This window comes from Aulonocara stuartgranti (genome assembly GCF_965226115.1).
Source record: "Aulonocara stuartgranti genome assembly, chromosome: 11".
Taxonomy (NCBI): Eukaryota; Metazoa; Chordata; class Actinopteri; order Cichliformes; family Cichlidae; genus Aulonocara; species Aulonocara stuartgranti.
This window is the reverse complement of record NC_138947.1, coordinates 38,639,136-38,655,142: the sequence shown is the minus strand read 5'-3', so window position 1 is coordinate 38,655,142 and position 16,007 is coordinate 38,639,136. Positions and strand designations below refer to the sequence as shown.

Sequence of the window (16,007 nt, the reverse complement as noted above, 5' to 3'; positions counted from 1 at the left end):
GGACCGGGAGGAGGAGGAGGAGGACCAGGAGGAGGAGGAGGAGGAGGCAGAGTCGCGGCCCGAGGCGCTACCGCCGAGGCAGCCTCTAACAACGCTACGCCACGCGACTCCTCTCCGGTCAAGAGGAGAAGGTGCCGCGTGTGTCCCAGGAGCAAAGACGTCAAGACCAAGATCCTGTGCCGCGAGTGCTGAGCGCACGTGTGTACAAACTGCGCCGTCACGTACTGTCCCAACTGCGCCGCTTCTTCTTCCCGCGCCGCCGCTCCCCGGACGCCACCGACGCCGTGATAACAAAAGCGCCCCAATGGTGGTCCCCTAGCGACCCCCCCCCACCCCAAACCTATCATCATCATCATCACCATCATCATCATCATCCTCATCATCAACATCATCATCATAACACATATATGCCCCGGGGGGGGTCCTAGTGACCCCAAACCTATCATCATCATCATCATCATCACCATAACACACATATGTCCCGGGGGGTCCTAGCGACCCCAAACCTATCATCATCATCATCATCATCACATATGCCCCGTTGGGGTCCTAGCGACCCCAACCCTATCATCATCATCACATATGCCCCGTGGGGGTCCTAGCGACCCCAACCCTATCATCATCATCATCATCATCATCACCATCACATATGCCCCGGGGGGTCCTAGCGACCCCAAACCTATCATCATCACCATCACCATCACCATCATCATCATCACATATGCCCCGAGGGGGTCGCTAGGACCCCCACCCTAATCATCATAAAACACACATATCCCCCCCCCCAGGGGGGTTACCAAGACCCCCCCATCGCCACCACCACCACCACCACCATCATCATCATCATCATCATCATCACCACCACCATCATCATCAATACCATCCTAATAACAACACACACACACACACACACACACACACACACACACACCTCGGGGGGTCACCACGACCCACGCCCCGAGAACAGGCGGGCGCACAAGGGTTAAGAAAAGGAACTCCACCAGTGGTCCCCCTGTTCTACTGCACACAAAGGTCATTTGTATACAATGATTGTCAGGATTTGTTAAAGGAAAAAATCACTTGTAGCCACCTAAATTGAAGAATGGTAAACTTTTTTTTTTAACTGTATTCAAATGAGCCCAATCTTTGGAACAGGCCTAGTTACAGTTCTGTGATGTGCAGTACCAGTTAAAAGTTTGGACACACTTTCCCATTATATTTAATTGTAAAATTGTACAAACTTTTGACTGGTACTGTATGTGGCTAAGAAATCAGCTCTTTGAAGTATGCACCCTACACTTTGGGGCACAGCTATTGAATCTGTTGTCTTTACACTTTATATTCATAACTTTTATGGCAGCTTTGACTATCTTTTTTCATGTCCAGAAGTCAAAGGCTCCTTCAAAGAAAGACCCTGCACAGGAATTCCTTGCAATGTACAGTCATTCACCACCTTCAGTCGCTTATGGTGAAAAAAGTCCAAAAAAAGACAGTAGTTGATCTAAAGCGGAAGATCCAAGACCTGAAACAAGAGAATGATAAACTGAAGGAGTTGCTTGTCCAAGGTATCACTTCCTATCACTAATTTAACAATTAAACAGCCAATATATTTGAAAAAGTCACTCTAGCCTATGTATAAACCATTCTGGTAATCATTTTTTTATTAATTTACTATATATAGATGTGCCAGAACTCATGAAGACGATGAAAAAGGTGATTAATTTGGCTGAACCTCTTAAGAGATCCAGTTTGGAGCTTCCCCAGATTTCTCCGCAGTCCACGCCCGGTTCATCATCAGATGGTTCGCTGCTGCCCCCTCCCAAATCTACTTCATCCTTCTCAACACCAGCATCTGTCATTCTATCAACAAAGGAATCCCAGTCATCAAAGGTAATGGAATTTTAAAGAATAAATGGATGAAGTGCATAAATTGGATCTACTGTCTTTCTACTTACAGTTGATCCAACCTTGAACACATCACCGACTGAGATAAAGAGATGTTGAATATCTCAGTGAACACAGGAGCTAGCTGGTATGCGCAGTCTCTGAGGATACGACCTGGGATGCCGTCTGGTCCTGCTGCTTTCCTGGTGTTCATGGGAAAATATGTCCAAACTTTTAAATTGGTACTCTACTTATAAGTATGATGGATCTAATTCAAGTGTTAAATTCATTGACTGTGTTTCTGCTGTGAAGTTTCCCTTCTTAACAAAGGAGTCTATGGGGATTGACTCTGTTTTAGAGCCAGCCCCTGGTGGAGCAGAGGCAAACTACAATTTTTCTACAAAAGCTTCACTTTTGCATGGGAATGCCTGTGTGAGTAACAAGTGATGCAGAAAAAAGTTTTGAAATCCAGTAGCTTAGCATCCGGACATTGCAGGTGAACGACGGCTCCGGGAATATACATAAATGTCACTGCCTTCAAAACTAGACGAGAAACAGAGTTTTAAGTCTGGAAAGGTATGTAGTTGTTCTTTAAGTCTCTTACATTGATCAAAATGTCTTTTTGTTGGAACAGGTGGAGATTTATCCTGGGACTAGAGTCATGGTAGAGAAACTGGCCTGGGCCTATGCTACTAATGCAAATTCAGCTACAACCTTTGTGAGGCATCTGCTCACAGCAGTCTTCCCTGTGGAAATACTGCTAGTGAGCAATCTTTGAGGGGGAAAACGAGGCAGAGGAGATGCACGTTTACCGCTCGACAAAAAAAAATTGGATGCCATCTACAGTAAGTTTTTAGCTTTTTATGGCATGTTTTCGCAGTTGTCCACACTTCTGGCATTTAAAGATAACAAAGGACCAATGAAAAAGAAGGGCCACACATATGAAGAATATCTTCTTAACATTTATGCATATATTATTGTTGATGAAGAAAGGCCTCCACCAAGTAGAGGACTCTAGTTGATCTTTTTTGAGTTATATCCAGATGAATGAATGGTCTTTTCATGACATACTATTGTAGGCCTTTTCATTTCCTTTATGGTGCATTTTGTTTGTCCAACTACAAAGTAACAAATGATGGTAGATAAGTATTTTACATTCTGAATGTTCTTGCATTTGATGTATTTCAGTGACTGCGTTTACAGGCAGCCGATAACCCATTCAAAACTGGAATGTTAGCAATAACCCGGTCACACATGGCATTAAAATGCCGGCAAAAATCCGAATATAAGTCTTGGAGTTACCCTTTTCTCACCAAAATATTTGGTCATGTAAAACCTCTATTGGCATATCGCCATCAAAATGAAAATGGATTTGTGTTTTGCACATGTTCTATTCCCACGGAATCCTGGTCTCTGAGTAGAGGAACTTTGTGTATGTGCCGTCTGGCTCTCTGTGACTCTCGCATCTCATGCATGTGAATGAGTTATTCCGAATGTTTCAGAAACCTGAATAGTGAGCTTAACTTGACCATAACCTGAATATTGGCTGTATGCAAACTTAGTCAATGTAGTGAACCTCTCCATGCATCGTCTGCAAATTTCAAAGCTGGCACCATTAGATATTAAGACTGATTAAAGCAGGATCATTGCATTATTGTTTAAGATCATTGGGTTCTTTTACACTACTAATTCTGTTCTTGTCATCACCCCCCCCCCCATGCATTTTTGTACATATATAGGTGCAACTCTTGAGAAGTGGCCTGGGACCCATCCCTCCAGCATTGGTACTGCAATCAATGCCAAGATCACAGAAGTCCGGGCCAAAAATAAAAATGTCTCTGTCACAGCATCCCCATAACTTGACTTTCAATGTCTTGTTTGGCATGTTTGTGTTATTATAATGCCGATTCATGTTTTATCTATTAAAGATAGTTTGTTTGTTTTGTTTTTTTAAGTGGGCAGGTTTTTTGCCCTCCAAAGTTTTACTCATGTTAGCAGGTGAAAGTTCCACACATTTGCAGCAAAAAGGTATGCAGCTTAGCATGCTCTTTAAACAATAGAGCTTAGATCAGGTTAAATATTTCTGTGAAATATCAGTATGTGACAGTTATATCCGTTCAGTGAAAATAAAAGTTAATTGAATTTAAAGATTGCCCAGTATTCATGTTTTTTGTTTTTGTTTTCTTCAGTATTACAATACATTGACTGCCGACCTGTCAATGTCAAAGAAAGTTATGTTGGCTTACGAGTTTGTCTTTGCATTGCTAGTTTTTAACTGATGTTGGTCAAGCAGCGGCAAATGATACTGTTGTCTTTTTCATATGTGATAGATTTTTTTTTCTAGTAATGTCAATTTGTATTAAATTAATAATTAAGTTTATAGGTTTTTTTATGAGCTGAGATTTAAGAATTCCTAGAAGAAAAATGTAAAAAAGAAAAAATTGTTTACCATAAAAATGTATTGGCTGAACAAAAACTGAAAACCTATGTAATCTAACATATTCTTAGAATATATGTATAAAAAGCATTTTAAAAAGAGATTATTGCCCTGCAAACTACATTTACTTTACATATAAAAAAAACTTTATCTAACAGATTTTGTTCATATATGTAAAGCATATGTCTTCATGACAAATATGTACTAAAAAAATGCAAAAATTATATGGAACATCTATGGAAAAAATACTTTGACATGTACTTTCCTTATATAACTCATACTTAGTTTTAACATGATCCTTATGTGATCCTCTTTATTATCATGTATGAAAGTAATGCGAAAGTGGCCACTTTCAAGAGTAAATCATTTAAGCCTTATATGATTCACTATATATGAAGCAAACTAAAGCTGATGCAAATCTTTTCTAAGTTTTTTTTATTTCTTTAACATATGGGTTTTATACGTTTTTTCGATTTCTTTTCCATATGGGAAGAGCCGGCTCTTTCGGTTCCAAACCAGCTCTTCATGTTTTTTTGTTGCTTTAATTAATTTATTATTAACAGTAAGATAAAATTATGCACAAAAGGAATTACTAATGTAAAAAAAGTGGTTTTATTTATACGTTTATATATAAATATTTACGGTGGCCCCTAGAGACAAAGTAGTACAAACATTACAAATTCAATTACAAATACAAATTCAATACAAATTACAAAGCATGTACAAATTCCAAAACACATTTCTAGCATTAACTGAACTTCCAAAACAGAGCTACCTAGATCACTTAAATTACACAATTGAAAGCATATGTGTATGGTTTGTGTATTTATACACAAGTACTCATATATATTCAAACAATTTAAACAAAAGTTCATTTACCTGTTACTACCACACACCAAATCTGGTCGTTGGTACTTGCTGGCTTGTGTAGCCACTAGGTAACAAAAGCTCAACACTGCGTGCTAGCATCCTGGAGCACTTCTGTTGTGTTTTTACGTGCTTCTGAGTTTTTACGTGTTTTGGAGTTTTTACGTGTTATGGAGTTTGTACGTGCTCCTGAGTTTTTATGTATTTTGGAGTTTGTACATGCTTTGTCTCTAGCGGTAAATATACTTTTATTTACTCACTCCACATAAAATGTAATAAATAAATCATATAATACAAAAACCAACTATTCACAGTTGAACTTTAACTATGTAAATTTTCAGCTTTTTCCTTTTAAAGAAGTTTAAAGTGAAACAACACAAAACATTGCAAACCACAACACAATAACATATAAATTAAAATATGAAAACAAAAAGAAGATGAACATTAGTGATGTGTCGGTCGCGAACAACATGGCTCTTAGAAGTGAACAACGCGAGCCGGATTCTTATCCGATTGTTCGGTCTGACATCACTGGCCGTGTCTGGGTCTGAACTCCGCTGCAGGTCCATATATCAAACGATCACTATGGCATTACTGAGAGTTGAAAAACTGTCTAAAGTCTTTCATCTTTAATAAAATGATCAGCGTTCTGCTCTACCAGGTGTAACAACTGAGTTTAACATCCAGGCATCCATGAAAACGGAATTTATGACATTTAACGGAGTTAGAAGTTAGCAGGAAGTTAGCTCGCTAGCTTCTATCTAAATACAATATAGCATGTCCTGACTGCGGGGTTTTGGAAACAAATTCAAACGTACAGCTCTGTTATCACTTCCAGCATAAATGAAGACAGAAAACTAAATAAATAATGATGTGCTACGTGACCGCTAGCGACACAGCTATGTTAGCATAATATAAACAAGCTAACTTTTTTTCCACTCGATAAAAGTTAACGTGAGTGTTCTCGGTGGTCAGAAACAAATGTAATCGCATGGCAGGATGCTGTAAAAGGACCAAACTTCAGCCAGGAGAACAATACGAGGTTAGTCATTCATATACTGCTGCATGGGCTGGGCTGTAGCTACATCTTAAGGTTTTAAAAACTGAGCTTAAATAAATGATTAGTGGTAATAAAAGCCAAGGGAGGTCAACAGGGATCACTGACTGTTTTAGGAGCTTTTTGAGATCAAATAGAAGAAAATACATAACATTAAACATGTTAACAACACAAAAGCCATATTAAACGCAGACTACTTTAGGCCCGGAAGTAGGATTCGTCGCGTCATCACTGAACAACCGGATTGGGAGTAATCATCCACAACTATTTTCAGTTTCAGGATTCAGAAGGTTTATTCATGCAGTGAATCCTATGTATGCAAGTCCAAGCAGGAAAACACTCTCCCAAAAAATCATCCCAGGCCTATATGACAGAGAAGGTGCATCCTTTTTTTGTTTTGCATATTTTAATTTATATTTTACTATGTTGTGGTTTGCACTGTTTTGTGTTGTTTCACTTTAAATTAGTTTAAAAGGAGAAAGGTGAAAATGTAAATAGTTGGTTTTTGTATTTTATAGTTTCTTTTTTATATTTTATGTGGAGTGAATGAATAAAATTATATTTACGCTGGCCCCTAGAGACAAAGCACGTACAAACTCCAAAACACATGCAAATTCCAAAACACGTACAAATTCCGAAGCACAACAGAAGTGCTCCAGGATGCTAGGGGCAGTGTTGAGCTTTTGTTACCTAGTGGCTACACAAGCCAGGAAGTACCAACGACCGGATTTGGTGTGTGGTAGTAACAGGTAAATAAAACACTTTTTTAAATTATTTGAATATATATATTAGGGGTGCAACAATACTCGTATCGATATTGAACCGTTCGATACAGTGCTTTCGGTTCGGTACGCATATTTATTGAACAATACAAAATTTTTAATTTATTTGATCAACTTTCCTTCTGACGATGCTGTCTGTGTTGAACGCTCAGTGGATCTGCGCTCGACAGTGCAGCCTAAGGGGAGTAGTCGAACGCAGATTCACTGAGCGCAGGGCAAGCTAGCGAGACAGAAGCTAAGCTCTCCTTGCAACATGGCAAATTGAACCTCCCCCTAATTCATATGTGGCGTTTGGAACTATTTTGGTTTTCATGTGACGTATGAGCCTGAAAGTAAGCGCGTCATGGGCAAAAGTAAAGGAGTATGTTGGATGTGTTACGCAATGCTCAATTACATGGGTGGGAACTACTGCGTTAGCGCAGTTAGCTCATTAACGTGTTGGCTGTCCAGCCCCACGCACGGGGCGATCCGCGGTAGCTCGTTAACGGAGATTTGCCGTGTTGTGGTGTTAACGTCATTTCAACGAGATTAACGCTGACAGCACTAGTGGGAACACAACGAATATGACTGCACATTTACTCCGACATCATCCTAGTGCAAAGACAAGTGGAAGCAGACAAAAACAACAAGCATGCATGCTACGAACTTTACCCGAGTCATTTAGACAGCTGTTAGCACGTGATTCTCCTTATGGGGACCTGATATGTTTAATATGCTGCTGAGAATATAGCCCAGAAGAAGCGTATAGTATAGCTTTTATTTCGGAAAGAGCCATTTCTCTGTAATAAACTCTCTTTTCCAAAGATGAGTGATTTCTCAATCAGATATTTATTATTTTGTTGCTTCAGCAACATTAAATTTAAAAACTGTACTTTTGAGTTAAAATATATATTTATAATTTTAATAAATGACAAATTAAAAAAGCATGAACATTTTTTTTGTATCGAAAAAATATCGAACCATGACACCAAAGTATCGAACCGAACCGTGAATTTTGTGTATCGTTGCACCCCTAATATATATATATATATATATATATATATATATATATATATATATATATATATATATATGAGTGTTTGTGTATAAATACACAAACAATGGACATATGCTTTCAACTGTGTAATTTAAGTGATCTAGGTAGCTCTATTTTAGAAGTTCAGTTAATGCCAGCAATGTGTTTTTGTGTTTGTACGTGCTTTGTAGGGGCTCCCGTATATATTTATATATAAACGTATATAAATAGAACCAAGGTTTTTTTACATTAGTAATTCCTTTTTTCTCTTTTTTTTGCCTGTCCCGTTTGGTTCTTTTGCCATCAGAATTATTGTCTAAAGGCGAAGAAAGATGCCCAACGGATTTACTTTACCAAATGGACCATCCCAGCCTTGCCGTAATGGTTCATCTGATTCACCTTTTATTGTTTATTTTATTTTATTTTCACTTGCTAAATACGGGACAGACTTGACTGGGGAAAAGAAAGGGGAGAAAGAAAGAGGGAAAGAAAAACAGAGGGGAAGGGGGACAGGGATAAAGGGCAAAAAACAACAAAATAAGCAGACAAAAAAATACTTATATCAATCACCTGTTGAGAAAGAAAAAAGAGAAAACAAGCAGAAGAAAAAAAACCCAACATAATAAACAACATCACGATGATCTATGGGACTATAACAGTAAATACTAAATATTAAACATTATTGTGCAGCACGTAAGATCGACAGCGCACAGTGTGCTTTGAAGTAGGAGCCAAAAAGGGTGTAGTTTGTGTGTGTGATCACCCGTGTGTACACCTGTGAGCATGGACGCGCTTGTTTTTAAAAGGTTCCTTCATGTAATGATCTGCTAGAGCAGGGGTGTCAAACTCAAATACGCAGTGGGCCAAAATTCAAAACTGGAACAAAGTCGCTGGCTAACATTAATATTTATTGAAAAAATAATCTTCCTCCAGATATAAGAATGAATCTTTTCTTATGGACTCAAATAAGTTTTGCTGGAAAACTGAATATGGAACAAGCAAAGCTTAATACTAAACAATATATATATTAGCTGTATAATACCAGTAGGCCTGCTCTAATAGTAATTTGGTATGGTTTCATGGGCCAAATGTAATTAGGCCAAATTTGGCCCGCGGGCCAGAGTTTGACACCTATGTGTGTGTGTGTGTGTGTGTGGCCGGGGGGGGGGGGCACAGCCCCGTCCTCCAGGGCATGAAGCAGGTATGGAGGAGATCAAAACTCCAGACATCCAGAGGCCCCCAGAACACAAGAGACCAAGGAAGACCAACAGAGGGGCAGCCGCGCCACTGTCCCAGAAAGAGCTGAGGAGAGTCCCAGATGAGGGCTCACTCAGCAGCCGCGGAGCAGAAGCCAGGGGGGGTTGCAGTGACGTACCCGTGAGCTCCGCCTGAGTGACCGAGCCCCAGGCCGAGAGGCCGGGGGCACCCCACCCCCGGAGTGGCCTGAGCAAGCCCCAGGCTCCAGGCCCGATAAGCAGCCACCAAGGAGTGAGCCGGTGTGTACCTGGACACAAAGAACCACCAACGCACCGATGTCTGAGGGCGTCTGGCACTGGCAGGTGAAGTGGTGGGGGGAGATAGTCCTCCATACCCTCATGCTCTCATATGCACTTACTCCACACTCAACCAACGTGGAGACAGACATGAACACCCGCTGTACACACAATCACTCCCAAGGTCCTATATGTTTGTGTTATGAGAGTGTGAGTAATGTGAGTGTCTAAGTTGTGGGATCAAATTGAGGCACAGGCAGCCAGAAGGGGACAGAGGGGGGGATGCCTCCCCTGCACCCTGGTGACACACCTTTACCCCAAGGCCTTGCATGTGTGGCTGATTGTGGTGGAGCGGGAAGACGGAGGCAGCTGGAGATGGGGAGGGAAGGAAGGGAGGGGCAAGTGACCCCTCCATGTGACATTCAGCAGTATAACTGACACACAAAACAAAACAACAACTACACTACACAATAACTACAGCCTCCAAACACACAAAACATCACTAATGTCCCACATGTGAAAACTCGCTTTCTCTTTCTTTCGCTCGCCCACAAAAACTTCCCCTTCTCCCTAAACAACCAAGTGCCACATGTTACCATACCCTTTTTCTTTTTTGTGATTGGCTGACGTGGTAAACTTTAACACCAATACTGAAGGGATGTTTTTTCTTTTTCACTCCTAAGCACAGAGTGTTTGCTAGCGCTGTTGTTGCATCTTCAAAGACTGAGACTTACAAAGGAGTATCGTTGCAACTTGTTTACTGAACCTTCTTTTCAGTATATGTACAGAACATCAGTGTCCATTTTACTGCCTCCTACAGGAAACTCTCTTCTTCCACTTTCTTACAACATAAATGTCTATCTATGAATAATAACTATTATGAATACTCATGTATTTATATAACCAACTAATTTCTTGCGATACCACAGCTGTCCATAGAAAACACAGTTTTTACCGATTCTTCCCACTGTAAACACCACTGTTTTGTTCAGAAGAAAATATTGCGTGTATTTTTATTTTCTTTAATTTTTTTTTATCATAACTCTGGTTTTACTTGGCCTATCGACACAATTTCAAAACTCCAAGGGGCCCGTCCGGCCTTCGTCTCCTGTCTCAGCTGGAGGGTCCGCCTGCAGCGCACCTCCACCTGCAGCGCCACCGTCTCCGGCTTCCACGCCTCCGCCTGCAGCATCTTCGCCCTCGTCTGGTCGAGCCTCCGAGTCTTCACCCTCGTCTGGCCCAGCCTCCGAGTCTTCGCCCTCGTCTGGTCCAGCCTCCACCTCATCATCCTCGCCTGGTCCAGCTTTGGCTTTGCCTTCGCCAGGTCCAGCTTCGGCTACAGCTTCAGCATCCCCTGGTCCTGCCTCGTCTGGGTCTGCAGTTAACCGGCCACTTTCCAGGCTGTTGGTCAGGCACCATCGCTGCCGTGGGCGGTCCCCAGACCCCCTTCGCCTGAGTCGCTGCCGTTGCCTTCCGCATGGCCGGCCCCCGGACCAGGGCTGTCGTCGCCGCCGTTGCTGTCCGCACGGCCGGCCCCCTGAACTCTTTCTACGTCATTGCTGCCGTTGCCTTCCGCACGGCCGGCCCCCTGAACTCTTTCTATGTCGTTGCCGCCGTTGCCTTCCGCACGGCCGACCTCCAGACCAGCTCTGTCACCTGGGTCACCCACCTGGTCGGCCCCCTGGAACTGCAGGAACGGAGCATTTATGTCACGGTCCCTGTGTCAGCCCGTCTGACACAGGGACAAACACACATGTGTGTTTGTTTTCATTTTTGGTTATCTTTTGTCTTTTGTATATAGATTCATGGACCTGTCCTTTGAGCCCCCTGTTGGATACCTGAACGCAAGGGTTTGGATGAAGTGGCGTGTTGTTGGAGCGGGTGGGAGATTGGAGCAAGTGAGTGAACAGAGTGGGCTGTCTTGTTGTTGTTGTTTTTGTTTTGTTTTTTCCTTTCTGACCCGTGGATCCCTTGAGCCCCTTACATTCCCCTCACATTTTGTATATAGTTCACCAGGTGTTGTAAATAAAGACTGTTTGCTTCAGCCTAAAAGCCCAGGAATTGTAGAAAGATCATCAGTAGGAGATCTTGACCTACCTTTTCCTTTTCCTGAATTAGGAAGAGCCATTTTAAATGCTCAGCAAACTTAACCAGGGGTCCGTTCTTCGTACGTCGCTTACTACATCCAAGATCAAAGGACAAATCCAAGACCAAATCATCGCGCTAACCGTGAGCTCGCTAATCCGGTTCTCCGAACACACCTGCTGTTAGCGATTAGTACAGCTGGATGAAGTAATGTGAGATCACTGGGTGTCGTAAAAGGAGCTACGCATCGATAGCAGAAACATTGATCGGCAACCCTCTGATTGGTCGGTGAAAATGTCGAAGAAGCGCGCTCGGTATTTCTCCGCAGCAGAGCAAGAACTCTTGATTGAGGGATTTCAGGAGTTCCAGAGTGTAATTAAAACGCAAGGGAACACTGCAAAGGCTGCAAAAGCAAGGAGAGAGGGCTGGCAGAAAGTTGCTGACAAATTAAACGCGTAAGTAATTCAACATATTACATGACACCATACCATATCATATTATATCATATCAAATCATATCACATGATATCCTCCTACACATTAGAGCCACAACAGGACCCACCAGAACATGGGAACAAATAAAAGTGAAATACAAGAACATTCTACAGAATGGTAATATCTATCACTCATATTGCTGTCAGTCTCTTGAAAAGACACCCTGAAACAATCCCTGTGTTTGTGTATAACAGCAACCAAGAAAAGGGCAGAGCAACAAAAGACAGGTGGTGGTCCTGCACCCCCTCGTCACACCCCGGCAGAGGAGCTGGCCCTAAGGTTGAATGCCACCAGACCCATTGTTGAGGGCATCCCTGGGGGCAGCTCTTCCACAGACCACAGACAGCACCTACATAACTGGTGAATGGGCTCATGATTCCATTTGCACAATGTAAAATATTTGATTGTTGCCTTAATGAAAATGCTATTCGTACTTTGACATTCATTGGCATTGGTTTCCTTTGTGTGTAGTGTTACATGACACTCCATCACTTTTACCTGTTCCCATGGAAGGGGTGACTGGAGCATGCATAGTAAGTTGGGAGATATATATATATCTGTCCCCACCCAATTGCACAGACCAATAGGCTGTACCACATCCCTTTGTAACACCATTGTGTTTCCATTGCGCAGGAGAGTGACGCAACCCTGTCAGATAACTGTGGTTTGGAGGAAGACCCTGTGAGTACATGCATGAATTGGCCTGAATTGCCATCTACTTGTGCACTGCCATGTGTGTCTGACTGCAGTATGATTTGCAGGCCAAGAGGCCGGCAGAGAGGCCTGCTGATACAGAGGTGGGCAGTGTTGTGATTAATTTTACTGCCTATATGACATGTATTTCCCGTTAAATGTTGTCACTACAATTGAAACAGGGTGACATTCGTCTGCTCTACAAGAGAAGTCTCCAGCAAAATGGTAAAAATGGTAAATGGTAAATGGCCTGTATTTGTATAGCGCTTTTCTAGTCCCTAAGGACCCCAAAGCGCTTTACACAACCTGTCATCCACCCATTCACACACACATTCACACACTGGTGATGGCAAGCTACAATGTAGCCACAGCCACCCTGGGGCGCACTGACAGAGGCGAGGCTGCCGGACACTGGCGCCACCGGGCCCTCTGACCACCACCAGTAGGCAACGGGTGAAGTGTCTTGCCCAAGGACACAACGACCGAGACTGTCCAAGCCGGGGCTCGAACCGGCAACCTTCCGATTACAAGGCGAACTCCCAACTCTTGAGCCACGATCGCCCCGTGGAGTACACTGAGCTGAAGAAACAAAAGCTCCTAGATGAACTCGAACTTCAAGCTCTAATGAGGCAGAAACTTCAACTGGAAATCGAGTTGCTTCAAAAGGAACTTCAGAGTAAGTAAGAATACACTTTCATACGGAGCACTATTGATGACCTTGCGTGACACAGTATATATGATTTGTTTTTCCAGGCAACTGATGACTGGCTTGTGTGTGATGAGACAGACAAAGATGCTCAAATAAACGTCAATAGAAAATATGTTATGTCATGATTTAATTATTCGAAATTGTGTTGCACAATCCTGTCCCGTGCAGCTCTGCCACTAGGTTGGTCCAAGTGCACTGGCTGGAGGTCATCATCAGGCTGCACCTCCACCACGGGAGTCCTCTCTTTTCTGATGGTGGCAATGTTGTGCAGTACGGCACATGCAACAATAATGTCACATGCCCTGTCAGGTGCAACCCTCAGGCGTTTCAGACACTGAAATCGTTCCTTCATTTGCCCAAAGGTCATTTCAATGCGTGCCCTCGTCCTGGCTAGAGCTGCATTGTAGCGGGTTTGTGGCCCAAGGTTGGGGTCAGGGAACGGTGTCATGAAGTACTGCCTGCATGCATAACCCCTGTCTCCGAGGAGAATCCCATCGTAGGCCCCTGTGTAATGGAGAAATGCTGTTATGTTAGGATGAGTGTGAAATATCAGAATAAGCCTCTTTTTCTTACCACGCTCGAATAATGTGCATAGCCCTGACTCTCTGCTTGAGTGCCAGGTACACTTTGCGAATGGCCCGGCAGACAGCACTCTTGCCAACGTTCTCTGCGTCTCCAACAGCGTATAGAAACGTGCCACTCGCAAAGTAACGCAAGGCAATGCACACAGTTTGTGCAGTTGTTAATGCCCGACTACGGTGAGTGGTACTCTTAACATGGGGATCCAGCAAGTTGGTTAGGTAGATGATACCCTCACGGGAAAATCGGTATCTCTCTATGAGCACACTGTCGCGCTGAGCTAAAGGATCCTGTCTATCCCGCAATATACGTTGGATTCTGAAAACTCTCCTTATCACTCTTGCACCTTCCGCAATGGGTGGCTCGCGTACAAACGGACAGGACATGGCTGCGACAGACTTCCCACTTCCACCTTCGCTTTTATGAAACAGTGGTGGGATATCGCTGTTGCTTTCGTATACATGAGGCGGACATACCTGAGTAGCCGCGATCTAATCCTGTTTACATAAAGTAAGCCTGCTCCCGAGCAGGTTTACGCTTACGGCTCTGTTGCTATGACAGCAAGTCCCGGATGAGCTTCGGGGAACCGAACGATCCAAGATCACGCGAAATCGTCAACAATCAAATCCAGCTAACCTACTTAGCGAGGTACGAAGAACGGGCCCCAGGGAAGGATGGTGGGGTGTTTTTGTTTGTATTTTTGTTTTTTATAAAAAAAAAAAGCATGTCAGCTCATATAAAAGACAGTACACTTGACATACTCTTAAATTTGTTAAATATTATATGGGATGAATGCATATGTCCATCAATGCACCTATAGTTATGCTAGGTAAAGATCCATCAAATCCATCCACTTACAGACCCACTGCATTAACATTGCAGTTATCAAAGTCTATGGTGCGGATGACAACAGGGAGCTTTTTCTTTTCTGTTCTTTAGAGAGTAATGATCTTCTCTCTGGATATCAGAGTCAGTTTGGTAAAGGAAGGGAGATGCTGGATAGTGTATTATGTTTGGAATCAGATATCAGGAAAGCACAAACGAATAAGGAAATAACTATAGCATTATTCTTTGATGTAGAGAAGCCATGTGATATGTTATGGAGAGAGGGACTTCTCATTAACACAGGAAACTATGAATAAATGACAAATTTACAGTTGGATTTTAGACTACCTGTTTAATAGGTCGACAGAAGGCGGGATATTTTTGGACATTGTTAATGATGTATTGTATTTAAGTCGGCATTTAGTTGAGATGGGCACTGTCATGATCCAGAGTCTGTGACTCCGTGTTTATGTTTTAGTTTATTATTATTCTGTGGTTTTGGTTACCTGGGGTGTTTGTACTCTTCTGTTTCATGGTTCATGTTCCTATGATCTGTGTCCTCCCAGTCTGTGTTAAGGTTGTGGGTTATGTCATTACGTGTATGTGTTTCCTGTTTTACTTTGAAGATCCGCGTCTGATCTCAGTATGTTCAATTTACTTTCCCCTATCTCGTCAGGTCAGATTACTCCTTTTGCGTCTCATTCCCTCGTTATCCTTCTATAATTCCCTCGAAGCACAGGCAGACGCAAGTGGTTTTCTGTCACTGGTTTATTTGAAGACTTCTCTCCAAAGCCACCGTGAAAACTATACAGCATTAACAAAATAAAATTCAGCATAAGACACAGCAGTAAAAACACTGTACAACAAACACGATAAATAAATAAATAAATACCTCGTTGGCTGCATGCTGCAAAAAGGGAATTAGCCGCCGTTCTTCTGAGGTTTCCTTTAACTGTTTAACCGTGTGTAGTCAAAGTCCACTTAACATGTCTTTCAATAAAAACCATCCTTTCTGCGCGCTTTCAGGTGTTTTTCTTCGTTCTACCCAAAGAGGAAACTAGCGCAACTTGTAAGCGAACTTGACTTT

At 42.5% G+C, this 16,007-nt stretch overlaps 1 protein-coding gene and 1 long non-coding RNA gene across 2 annotated transcripts in view; one reads left to right on the top strand and one right to left on the bottom strand.

The window, feature by feature from the left end:
• The window catches only part of LOC309716812 (uncharacterized protein), a 157,193-nt gene that overhangs the window by 36,389 nt on the left and 104,797 nt on the right, over positions 1-16,007 (bottom strand). The window lies entirely within an intron of this gene.
• On the top strand, positions 1,507-2,764 carry LOC309717853. Its single transcript, XR_014279831.1, has 3 exons — positions 1,507-1,565; positions 1,682-1,890; positions 2,519-2,764. It is a non-coding gene; the product is annotated as an uncharacterized lncRNA (long non-coding RNA).